A 13,683-nucleotide genomic window follows, 5' to 3' on the forward strand; every position below is an offset into this window, starting at 1 on the left:
TCCTTTTAGAAGTTCATAAGCCTATATATTTTGCAGCACTTCAATAATTTGCATTTAGCTATTTTTATCTGCTGTTCGCAACCAAATCAGAACAGACCTGCAGCGCACCAGTTAGACATCAAAGTCATCAAACCTGTATCTTCAAGACTAGTTAATCTATTAATGAATAAATTAAAGGAATACATATTTTTTTTATAAATTAGACTTCCAGTTGTATTTTCTGCATATTTGTGCGGAACACTGCATGTTTTCCATCTCAAAGCCTTTAAAACAGACAAAATAAAAGTACAATTATCTGACACAGTTAAAGAAACTAATTTAACATTATGTCATTTATTAGAAAGAGTTGAGACTCATGACATAATCTGCATGGCTCTTTTCCTTGAAAACACACACACCGGTCGGGCCAGTTTATTAACCACAGACACACCCTGAAGAGCAGGATACAGGGGGAAAATGCCCAATCTCAGTGTCTTCAGTCATGCTTGTGGTTTCACACTGTTAATAAGTATGTGCAAAATGCAGAAAGTGAAACTGGCTCCTTTTTTCTAAATATTTTGATGCAGAGGTGTTTAAAACATTCATATAAACTGAAGCAGCCTACAGCAGGTTAGTTGGTTGCCATGGTACCTTGCAGCATGCTCCTGTAGGCCGCCTCTGATATGGGCGTAGATGTGTGGAGGCATCTCATGCCGTTTCTTCCCACGATACATCTCTATGATGGATTCTGTATAGATGGGCAGGTTCTTATAGGGGTTGATCGCCACACAAAACAGGGCCGGAGTATGTCTGTCAGACATCAAACACAAACACCAGAATTCAGACAGATTGAAATAAAGATGTTGTAAATGTTAGAAACTATTCTTGGCAGAGCTGCATAGACAGACTGCCCACAATCTGTTCACTGACTGCCTGATAGACACTGCACACAAAACTAGCAGTTACTTGCAAAAATCAGGAAGCTCAGATCTGATTGGCTGCCTTTACCCAGATTCAGAAGTCACAGTGCTCAGGTTTTTAAAGAGCTTTGGGTTCGCAGTGCTTGTTTGTAGGAATGCACAACTTGGGCAAAGCTTTTATAAAACAATGTAACTATTATAAAATAAAAATATTAAACAAAGTAAATAATACTAACTTCAGATGTAAAATGAAAAGAACACCGTTTAAAAATAAGATAAAAATATTGTTTTGGGAAAAAAAAATTAATTTTACAGTACCAACTATAAAATTACAAAAATAATATCTGAGTCTTAATTTCTTTATACTGAGCTTTGATTGAGCTTTTATTTTGGTGGAAAACCAAAGAGTTAAAGCTTCTCCTTTGTTGGCAAATATATTTACTTAAATAAATCAATTTTAATAATCATACAACGCCCAGATTGTGATTTCAATTTTATTTTGATTAAGCCCTAGTGCTTTGGTTTGAGGCGCTTAGTTGTAACTTATATTCTCTACACAGTTTTTGGAGTTGTCTTACTGTAGAAGACAAATCAATGCATTTACTATTACAATTTTAGTACATTTACTCGAATGAAAAATACCATCTAATTTAAGTCTATAAAATCTTTGTCATTAAAGAAAATATTAAACCATATTATTTATTTATTACATATTATATAAATAAATAAACCAATATTTTAACATTTTATTTAATAATTTAATCATGTATTAACATTTAACAAAATCAAAATGTCAAACTGTTCTTACTCATCCTTGCACATAAACTTGGAATGGAATTTTGACTTTATACACACACTAAGCATTACTTTTTTAAGTACAAATTTCAAAATCGTATAAAAATAGAAAGATTTAAATCTAGCAACCCATGTCAGATTCAGTTACTCATAAATGGCGCATAAAAGCAAAGCAAACAGGTCAGTCCACTATACTGTACATGTCGGTCAGACAGTCTCATATTGATTGGTGTTGTTTAGTCCAGAATAAGCGGTGAATAAGTAGATCAGACTTTTATGCCAATAGTCAAAAGAGGCATGTTTGCTATTGTACATGATGATCAGAAATATGATGCCTGTTCTGAATATTCTACATACTTTCCCAAACACTGAAATGTAAAATGTTGACATCACCATGATCTTATGCGCTCATTCAAATTTGATTACTGAACCAAGTCGGGTACAAACTGGGCTCAAGTGACTCGTTTGACAAATGCGCTATGAAAAGGGCCCTTGATCTTGTGTGTGTATGAATACATCTGTGCATGTGTGTTTGTACTTTCTTGGCTGCGTTCCAGCATGAAACCTGAGCGAAAATTTGAACTGTGAGTCTGTGAATGAACAAACACATCCGTGTGTATCTGTGTGTGTAACACTATCCTTCTCGCTTACTCAGAGAAAAACCACACACACTCATGTGACAGCAGGGCACGGTCACAGGCATGTGTCAGGACTGAATGATCGTTAAAATGACACGTGGGGAACCATTCGGACTAAAGGGAATCACTCACGTATATGAGTCCTGAATAGTATCTCTCTCGTAGATTGTGTAAGACAGAGGCCTCATTGAGGCACGTAAGATCAGCCATGTCTTCAACTTTACTGAATCGGGGCGGGTTCATCCGCTGGAGCTCCTCCCTCGAGAGCGTCAGCTTCCTCCCACTGTCTGCAAGCTCCACCTCCACCTCGTCACCCCGCTCCTCGCGCACACTTGCAGACTGACCAAAGGAAACACAAGCAGCAAAATAAGGGATGATAAGAGACTATATGAATGTGGCTCTTTGTAAAATGTCTTTCATGGAACATGTGGTAGCAACTCCAAATTTGCAGCTGATGCGTCACTGTCTTTTATTAAAGTCATGACCACTGTCAATTGTCCGAAATATGATCATAATTTCACTCCATATAAATAACAAATGACAAGTAAGAACATTTATGACTCATTACTGTAAAAAATATATATATATATATATATATTTTTTTTTTTTTACTCAATTTAGCATAAAATAACAAAGTACAACTAATACTACTATGATGTTTTACTTATAAATATTATTTCAATGTATATATATATATATATATATATATATATATATATATATATACATATATATATTGTTTTTGGAGAAATGTTACATGGATGCAAAAACAAACATATATGTTTAACATATAGTTTTTTATATTAGTTTTATTTATATAAATTACATGCTTAATTTTTATATACGTTTATGTGTGTGTGTGTTTATACATATATAAATATACATATATAAAAAATACATATATAGATATAGATATAGATATGTTCTAACAAATACACACACAACATAAAGCTATACAAATCACAATAAGTTTTTTATATTTTGGTTTTATACAAAGTTTTTTAAATATATTTTAGATTCAATCATATCATAATGTCAGAAATATTACCAAAGCACAGTGCGACATTAGTTGGTTTATTCAAACAACATTGTGAGTTAAACACACAGTTTCTGTGTTTGAGAGATTGATGATAATGCTTAATATTCTTCTACAGACCACTGACTTTCTCACACAGGAATAGTGGCTTGTAGGAAACAGAGAATGAATTCATGTTTGATGGAGACAGACAGTCTGAGGGCGAGTGTGTCAGGGGTTGAGAAACAGAAATAGATATACTAAGACACAGAGAGAGAGTGTTCAGACAGGAAGTGCTGAGATCTCCCTATCTGTTCTCTCTGGGCAGTCAGACACACTCTCAACATGGGACACTTTATGACGAGGCCTCATTTTGAATGCGGTGACGTTTAGCAACCACTGACTCAACAAGTGTTTTGTGCTATTCATAGTGTCATATCAAAGCACTAAAGCCCTGACTTAAATACGTGTTTGGGGGGTGGGCTGCAATGAACTAGCTTTCCAGATCAGAAACTTTGACTAGACGGAGAACAACATAAACAAGGTCGAAAGGTGAGCAGCAGATTAGAGCGTCCTCCAATGGGCTATAATCTGCTCTTCAAGAACCTGACCAACTAATAGATCTGGTTCATTTTGTGAGCATTTACTCACCATTATTATGTTTTAAATCCGAATGATATGCCTTTATTTATTCAGTGGAACTGAAATTTGGAAGAATATTTAAATCAGTCTGTGGTCACAAAACACACAAGACCCAAACCTAGCACGCCGAATCTTCAGGTGGCAAGTTTAAACATACGGAAGAGCAAATGAGATTTGAAAGTGGTGGAGGGGAAGATTTTCAGTCATTAATCAAATAAATTTGGGTATTCGCACAAAAACCAATCGTATGATTTACAAAGCCTATGGAATGTATAGCTTATGAGTCATATGGACCACTTTTATTGTACTTTAATAGTGAATTTCTCGTTCTTTTTTAATCTTCTATAAATTCTTGTCACAGTTTACTCAAAGGAAAATAATTCCTATTTACTTTGTTGTCATGGATGATGACAGAAATGTAATTATTTTGCATAAAAATGTTGTATATAACTATAAGCAATATATGAAATATTCTTATATATTTCTTTTTCTAACCTTTCTGCCTAATAATTGATTATTATTCCTGATTATTATACATGTCATATTCACTTAGTTTTGTATGTGTTACTTGGTCTTTATTAGACAAAATATGATTCCCAGTGCAAACAGACTTATTTAATCAGATTACAGAGTGCACTGCTGGTTACAGTGTCTACCTCCTTTTTAGTAATTTTTTTTATATAATAGGATTATGCTATAATAGGATTACAGAATCAAGAAGTTTCTATCTAAAGTATAAATCCATATTTTTTTTCTGCATCAAGTTAAAATTATTTACAATTTTCAAAGTGTTTATTTCTTATTTTGTAAATATTAGGTCAAATAAATATACATTTTATTTACTACCTTTAAGTTAAATAGTGTGATATCATATATGTGCGCATGATTTATGTGACCATAGTATTCTCTAAAATATCAGCAAAGGTGAACAACATTATATCAGTTATTACCTCAAATCCATGCTTCTCTGAAGGCACCCATACAAGTCTCTTAGCCGCCCAATCAGCTTGGCTGGAGGCGGAGAACCCTGAGGTTGGTGACCCAGGCCCCGCCCCCGTGGACAGGAAGCGGGTGACATCATTGACATTGCCCCCCGCTGGCCTGGACATGGTTGTAGAACTGTGTAGGAGAAAGAAAGAGAGAGAGCTGTAACTGTTTATGGAAGGAGCCCAGCACAGCAGAAAACCAATCATTACCCTTAATAGAATTATAACCATCATCATTATGATGCCACTGAGGCAATCAACAAGTCCATCAATCACAAAGAACAGAGAGGGACGGTGAGAGACAAACCAACAGACAAAGAGTGCTAGAGAGACATATAGAAAGTGGACTACAGTATTGTGACATTTAATATTGCAGTTAAACTGAAGGACAGCCTGATTGAGAGTGTCAGTAACGTATGCAGATCAGAAAATATGCATGTGACTATGCAAAGGCTGCACAAATCTGACCGCTAAAATACACACCCACATATACATTTGTGTATTTTGGGTCTTCTTTCTGAATATGTCCATTTACATTGACATTTATGCACTTAGCATACGCTTTTGATCCAAAGTGACTTACAAAACATGAAAAAAAAAAAGAGCCAACAATATTTGTAATATAAAATACCAGGTTTATTAGATTTATTATTAGGATTCTGCACCACAGCATTACCAAAGAACATTAAACTAGTTTACCAAACATTTCGCACTTCTTCTTCTTCTGGTCAGACCAAAAGTAGGTTTGTCCATTTGTTGAACTAATATTGTTTTATTCAGGCTGTTTGGGATGCTCAGAGATACCTGAGGTGAGCTATCGGCTGACCCATGTGAAAAACATGTGATTTAATATCTGCCATCTTTTCTCGTGTGTTCTAAATTCAGCCATTTTTTTGAGTCAATCACATGAGGAGGTACAAGTCTCTTATGCTCACTAAGAATGCATTTATATGATCTAAAATACAGTAAAAACTGTAATATTTTTAATATGTATATATGTTAAATATATGTTTAACTTAAGATAACTGTTTTACTTTTTAATATATTTAACATTTTATTTATCCCTTCTGATGACACTTTTGATCAATGTAATGTGTACTTGCTAAGTAAAATAAAAATTTGCTTGTTTCTTAAAAAAAAAAAAAAAAAAAACCTAGACCCAAACTCAGTTCATTTCAAGCTTTTTTTAGAGCTCTCCAAAAAGACATGGGCACTCTTAAGACTAACTAATAACTAATTTCCCCATTTATATAATATTTGCTAGATAAAAGGCATAACACAATATGCCTTTTGAATAGCTGTTTATGGAAAAAGATTCTTTTTGCAGCCAGATGTTCTACTACATCTACAGAAACATGCTAATCAGCTAAACCTTGACTTTTTGGTTAAATCAGAGCAATCTTTAATAGCACCACAGTGTTCAGATTATTTTGCAACTCAACCTGTAGATGGTTTACTTATAATTATCTCTGCATGTTAAACTGGGACAGGAAAAAGTATTTTAGCACAGAAAAATGACACATTAGAGGGACAACGTGCATGTTCTGAATTTGATGGATTGGTGAAGTGACAACCAGGCCAAAAAGCAAAGAGTGGAAATGAGGTCTACACAGTGTAACCTTACAGGAAAAAACAGGCCATTCAGTACATTTATTCCAATCCATGGGACAGACTATCAAACAGTCAACTCTACATCATTGCATACCCCAGTGCATTATGGTGAGGGACTGCATCTTAAAGCTAGATGAACACTAAAAATAATAGTTCACCCATTTTTAATGGGGACGGTAGATGTCAATCTCCACAAATTACAAGAAAAAACTAACATGTTTAATGGTCTACACGATTTGTGCGCACTATATCCCAAGTCTGAATCCATACCATACTTTTGTGTGAGAAACAGACCAAAATTGAATCTAGCTTTCAAATCTCATCCATTTTTTGCCAACATTAAAATACGGAGTCCAAAGCCTACTCCATATTGATTATTTTGGTAAACGAATAATCTGCAAATTATTTGGACATTTAATCAAGTAATAAGTAGTATCAAAGTACCAAGTAATAACCAGTTACAATTCATTTAAGGTGCCCCTGTGTAATTATACAATTAAGTATTGAGAGGGCTAGGATTAGTTTTTGGTTTATGGTTAGTTCATTGTAATTATACATTATTTATTGTTATTACTATAGTAAAAACATGTAACATGACAACATAAATGTTATCAACAATGGGGCATAAATGAAAGCAATGGGGCAATAATAATAATATTATATCTGTGTTATAGAAAATCAGTCTGCTTTGTACCAAAAAAGAGATATGCATTAAAATATGCATAAACATCATGAAAATGAGGAGTGATTTTAAAAATATAATGTAATGTAAAGTTTGCAGTGCAGCACAAAAGTCATAATCACTCATTTTAAAGGGACTCCTTTTCACATCCCAATTCACTTTTACTATATGGAAAAGAGCAGCATGGACATTCTGCAAAACGTGTCCTTTTGTGTTCACACGGGAGAAAGAAGTGAAGCGGGTTTGATAAAATATGAGGGCGAGTGAATAACAGAAATTTTATCTTTGGGTGAACTATTCCCACATGTCAGTCAAGCCAAGCCAGCTTAACAAGTGTTACGCTGTTAAATCCATTGATCACACTGTCCCTCTATCCAGTCAAAAATTAAATAAAGCCGTACTCTGACTAAGGTCTATTGGGGCAAGAGACCTCTTTTCCACTTTGTTAGAGTGCACAAGAAAGGAAACGGTTCTGATCTTCAGTATCCCTGATTAAAAGAGTACTGTTATACAAATCCATATTCAAATCAATTAGCCTACATAATAAAGCACTGGGTTGTGACATGCAGGCACTGAAGAAGGCTGTGAGCCTGTGGGCAATACAGCCTGATGACTAGACATCGCTGTTTCAAGACCGAAATTATGAAATTACTTGTTGTCTTTTTGTTTAGTTTTTTGTCATCTGCTTTTTTCCAAGACCTTACAATTCCCCAGAGGGCTTCAGAGCTCTTTTCCTCCAAAAAAAAGTAAGTGCTGTCTGGTTTAGTCTATGCATGTCAATCAATTGGGTGTGTTTTGGCAACCGTCGCCACATGACAGTTGAACCATTCTGTCAATTCGGCCACTTTGATGACACTTCCAGATATCCTTTAATAAATGACACTGCATAATGTAAGATGCAGTGCCATAACGGACACATGCTCTTCAATATCCAGCCAGGTTTTTGATCTACTGTATGGATTTCTTGATGTTTGACTATCAAACAATTACACTCGCTCTGTAAATATCTGTGTGAAGCATGTGTTCCCTACACTCTCGACACCTGACCCATCTTACACCATCCCTCTCACAGAGACGGTGAGATCACTTAATTAAATGTCTTCCTAGCAAGAGATGAACCTGTCTGAGTCTGTGTGTGCTTCTGCATGACAAATATGAGAGGAATGAGGGAGTATCTCTTTCATTCTGACTGTTTTAGTCTTTCTCTCATCATTTTTAATGTCAAGTGTATTTTATTTGAATGATAGTTTATTTAGCATAGAATATTATGAAAGAATCCATATATATTTTAGTAAAAACTAATAAGGATAACGTGACAGTAATTTTAACAAAATAAATGCAAAGTAGAAGATAAATTAAATAAAGGAAAATGAAATCAAGACTCCTCTGCCTGAACAGAGAATGAAGTCAGGATGAATTTTAGAGCAGTGACTGCTATCTGCAGTTCATATATAAATTTGGCTGTGACAGAAGCATGACTGTCCTCTCTCTCAGTCATACACAAATTAGGGTTTAACGCTGATCTTTCATATCTAACTGGTGATATAAGAATATATAAACAGATGAGACCAAATGAAAGAATCAGCATGGGTTTCTAATTCTCCCTGACGATTCCTCGGCATCTGATGCGGCAAAAAAAGAGCTACAAACACTCCCTTCATTATTATAATATTACAACATCGCTAGTAAACGAGCGTTCCCACGGTAACATAATTACAATACGGCATTTTTGGAGTAGTATATGCGCGTTCCAGTCTGGCTCAGCTAGAACGCGCCTAGCTGCCTTAAAATGCTGTCTAGGTAGTAAGTGCACTAGGTTTTGAGACATCGCGCCGGTAGCCGGCCTGGGTCCGTGTCTGTTCTGTATGTCTAGCAAAGCCGGTCTATTCCCATTATAGAAGACCTACAATAGCCCACAAAGAGAAAAAAACACACCTCGGGCATTAGGCTATATGTGACAAATAAACAGAGCACCTGATGGCTAATGCAGCATGGAAGAACGGCATGAACGGTTCATACTTTCTTAAGATGGCTCAGGGAAACACCCTTTAACGATGATTACTGCATCTGCCTGTGAAGATGAAACATTATTGTCGTCTCTGTAGGTTATGTGTTTGAATTATTTACAACACCTATTTACTGGATTCTCAAAGAGCGTGCTATTTGAAAGGACTAATGCATAATTTATAAAACGTTTTATACAGCAAATGCGTGTTCGTGTGCCCGCGATGTTACTGTTTTTTCTAATGCATTTTAATTCCGGGGTCTTTTCTAGATCTCTTGGGGGGGACCTTGCCTCTCCGGTGTCATTCTCGGCTTTATTTCGAGGCCCCATAACCCACGGAAACCTGATCACGCGCACGGCACAGAATAAGGAGACACGGGCACAACACAAGACAACGCGCGTGTCTTACCTTAAATGAGTTACTCCACGCTCAGGATATGTCTAGAGATGTGAAGAGAAAAGAAACGCGCTCTCGTGCTTTTCTTTCCAGTGTGAGAGTACTAATACAGTGCAAATGCGGCTTTTCACATTACAGCGCTCCCTAGAAGCCGCAAACTCATTCACACTGAGAATAATACAGACAGAGAAGCGAAGTGAGGGCAAGCGGAGGACTTCACCAGAACACCGACGCTTCCTCACTGCTGACCAATAGCGTTCAGGATTTACAAGCTTAATCCCGCCTTCCAGAAAATAGACGCTAATTAAAGCCCTTACTATCCCTTTAAACCCGCCTTGTGAATGGGACAGAGCGGTCACGCCTTTGTACTGGCAGCTTCTCGCTCGGCGCGCGACAAACAGATCAACAGGACTGACTGACCAATGATGGGAGTTGAACAGAGTTGATTGACGTCGCTGGAGGCCAGTGGCGGAAACGCAGCAGGTGCCGCTGCTGGACTGTTGCGCCGTGGGGCAGAGATTTGTGCGCTCTTTGTTGACAGCAGCGCAGTGTCTGTCTGACGCGAGAAAGATCACTGAAGCTGGACGCCCCAGATTCCGCATTAATGCCGAGAAATCGTTAGACCGAGGTCTGGAGAGCCGCCTCAAACCATTAGTCAGAAGTCAGAAATGGAGAACGACATTTAGGTGATAATAGCTGCTTAAAACTGAGAGCAGATACATCATTTGTACAATGTATAAATTAATAAAATTAATTAAAACATAAAAAACATACCATTTAGCATATTTGTATTGTTATTATTATTATTTAATACATAATAGTTATACATAAACACATGTGACAAATATGACCATCAAACATTCATGATGCTGCTGATGATTATACTATTATTATAAAAAAATATTTTATAACATTTCATAAAAAAAAAACACATATAAAATAAATAAAATGTAAGAGACGAGTCAAAAAAAGCATGTATTTTTTTATTTTTCACATGTCCGTGAAGCGCATTCTGTCTGTACAAAGTAATATGAATGGTATTAAAGGAACAGCAAGATGCCTGGACACTGATCGACCAATAATTTGACAGCATTTAGAAAATAAATAAAAATTAAACATGAGCCACTGGATGCCAGGCATTACTGAATTATGGAGTTATAAAAGCATATGCACACGCACACACACACGTTTGTTTTTGTGAAAAGTGGGGACATCCCATAGGCGTAATGGTTTTTATACTGTACAAACTGTATATTCTATGGCCCTACACTAACCCTACACCTAACCCTCAGAGGAAACTTTGTGAATTTTTACTTTCTCAAAAAAAACTCGTTCTGTATGATTTATAAGCGTTTTGTAAAATGGGGACATGGGTTATGTACTCATAAGTCACCCTCTCTTTGTAATACCTGTGTCATACCCATGTCATTATACAGAGTTGTGTCCTGATATGTCACAAAAACAAGAGCACACACACACACACACACACACACACAAACACACACATACACACACACACACACTAGCAACAGTATGCACATAAGTCTGTTAATAGAATTTTGTGGTCAAGAAGACTAATGACAAACAAGAAAGCTTACATGCAGAGAAACAGGAAAATTAAAAACAGGTGACAATAGTAAATAAGTGGATAAATTAAAGCCACAATTGTCTTCAGATAGAGGGCAACAAAATTCTCCTAATATGACAACTACATAGCCCTAAGTTGAACCTGTGACAGGGTTCAGTCAGTTGTGTGTATATTTTAGTCCACACCAGCGCTATCTGCACACCTGGAGAGACAGAGACAGTTTTATCGTCTGCCTATGAATATGCATTTGTCTGGCTTAATTTGGCCATAAATCCACTTCTAAAAAACTGTCTGTGATATGAATGTTAGGTATTTCGTGTATTCAGCAAAGATGCATTTAATTGATAAAAAGTAACAGTAAATACATTTACAATGATGCAAAATATATTTGTGTGTTTGTTTGTTCTTTTGAACTCTTATTATTCATCCAAGAATCCTGAGAAAGAATGTATCACAGTTTCCACAAAAATATTGAGCATCACAACTGATAATAATAAGAGATGAAACTAAATCAGCATTTTAGAATGATTTCTGGATTTGCATCTCAATAAATAGTATTTTTAAATATTAAAATAGAGAACAGTTATTTTAAATTTTAATATTTCACAATGTTTATACTGTATTTTTAATCAAATGAAAGCAGCCTTGCTGAGTGTAAGAGACTTGTTCACAACTCCTTCCCTTTGCATTTTAGTTTATTACACATTTAGAAAAATATGATTATGTATGCAGCTAAAAGAACAGTAGCCAAGTTTTCTTCAATTTTTTGCGGTTTATAAAATGCATTTAAAAGGTTTGTGAAAAATGCGGTTTCCAGCCTTTTTCCATCCAACTGGCCCTTTACATATAAAACAGTATGCATAATGGCATCATCCCTTTAAAAAAAATTAACTGTTGCAAAAATAAAATAAATAAGTAAATAATAATAAAATGCCACTTATGCAAAGAGACGTTTCATTGTCTATTTTTTCTATTTTCAGTTATTGTAAAACATTTTAATGTGCTAATACATTTAAACAAAAAATTCCTGAAAACTTTCAGCTCCATTTCACACATTTTACCACATTCAAATATAGAATTAAACAGATTTGTCTAAAATATATATATTAAAAAAAAGGCACAGAAAGTGTGGAAAATGTCTGTTCCTTCTGTGCCTGTAGCATCACCATAATAAATCCTGGATTTCTCTATTACTCCGTAAAACCTCAGAACAGCAGACTCGGAAAAACTAATTACAAAAACACTAAAGAATAAAACCTGCCCAGCAGCATGCTTTAGGTCAGAATGTGTGTGTGTTTATTTAAGAATGAGACAGAAAAACAACAGAAGCTCCAGTCATGACATAACAATACAGACTGTAATAAGTCATTTTCCATATAGTTACTAAATTTACCAGTTACTACAGTTAGGAAAGAAACAAAACATAAATATCAACAATCCAAACAGTGGCTGATGATAGATGTGAAATATATATATACCCTATATTGTTGTGAGGATGGGTTTGGGACGAACTCAGATGCAGACAGGATGTACTGAACACAAGATTTATTATACAAAAAGGGGAAAAACAAAACCCACGAGGGGGAAAACAAGGGCTAGGGTGAACACTAAAAGAATTCTACAAAACACAATAAACAAGGTAAACAAAGACTCTGAACACTAAATACTAACAAACACTCACTGCAAGACAAAGACTTCTTCGAGGGGTTTCTAGGACAAGGTATCTCAGGAGAATGACATGTAGGAACACATAAGTAGAACAATGAACCGACGAAAGACAGAGCACACTAGGAGATTTAAATAGGGGAACAATTAAGACACGACAGGTGGCACAGATACAGCAATCACAACAAGACTAGGATAACAAGGGGGGCGGGGCAAGGGAATGAGACAACACAAGCACATGGCCCAAAGACAAGGCCATGTGCTTGTACACAAAACACGGGTCTGTCATGATCCTGCCTCAAGACTAGAGAAAAGTCGGGACATGAAGGCAGAATCATGACAGAACCCCTCCCTTAAGGAGCGGCTTCCAGACGCTCCCCAAGGGAACATCAAACGCGGGACAAGACTGACTGGGACAGAGACAAAAACCAACAAGACATGACAAATAATAACAAAGGCAAACATGAATAGACAATGACGGGGTTAGGGTGACAAATCAAAAAAAAACAAACAGGGAAGGGGAGGGGGCGGGACCACAAAGTTCATGGGGGACAGACCAGGGTGGGTGGGTGGGGTAGGAATCTTAGGAGGACAGGACGAAGGCTGACGACGGGGGGTACGGGCAGGTCTGGGTGGTGAGGGGTCTCGGGACAACTGACAGGGGACATGACAGGAGCAGACACGGGACGCGGGGGGACAACATCTACTGGACACGGGGGGACAACATCTACGGGACACGGGGGGACAACATCTACGGGAC

General features: G+C 36.4%; 1 pseudogene; it reads right to left on the minus strand.

Moving 5' to 3' along the window:
* Positions 1-610: 610 nt before the first annotated feature.
* Positions 611-9,987, minus strand: LOC113072959 (myosin-10-like; annotated as a pseudogene).
* Between the last annotated feature and the right edge of the window lie 3,696 nt (positions 9,988-13,683).

This window comes from Carassius auratus, unplaced genomic scaffold, assembly GCF_003368295.1.
Source record: "Carassius auratus strain Wakin unplaced genomic scaffold, ASM336829v1 scaf_tig00011117, whole genome shotgun sequence".
Classification (NCBI taxonomy): domain Eukaryota; kingdom Metazoa; phylum Chordata; class Actinopteri; order Cypriniformes; family Cyprinidae; genus Carassius; species Carassius auratus.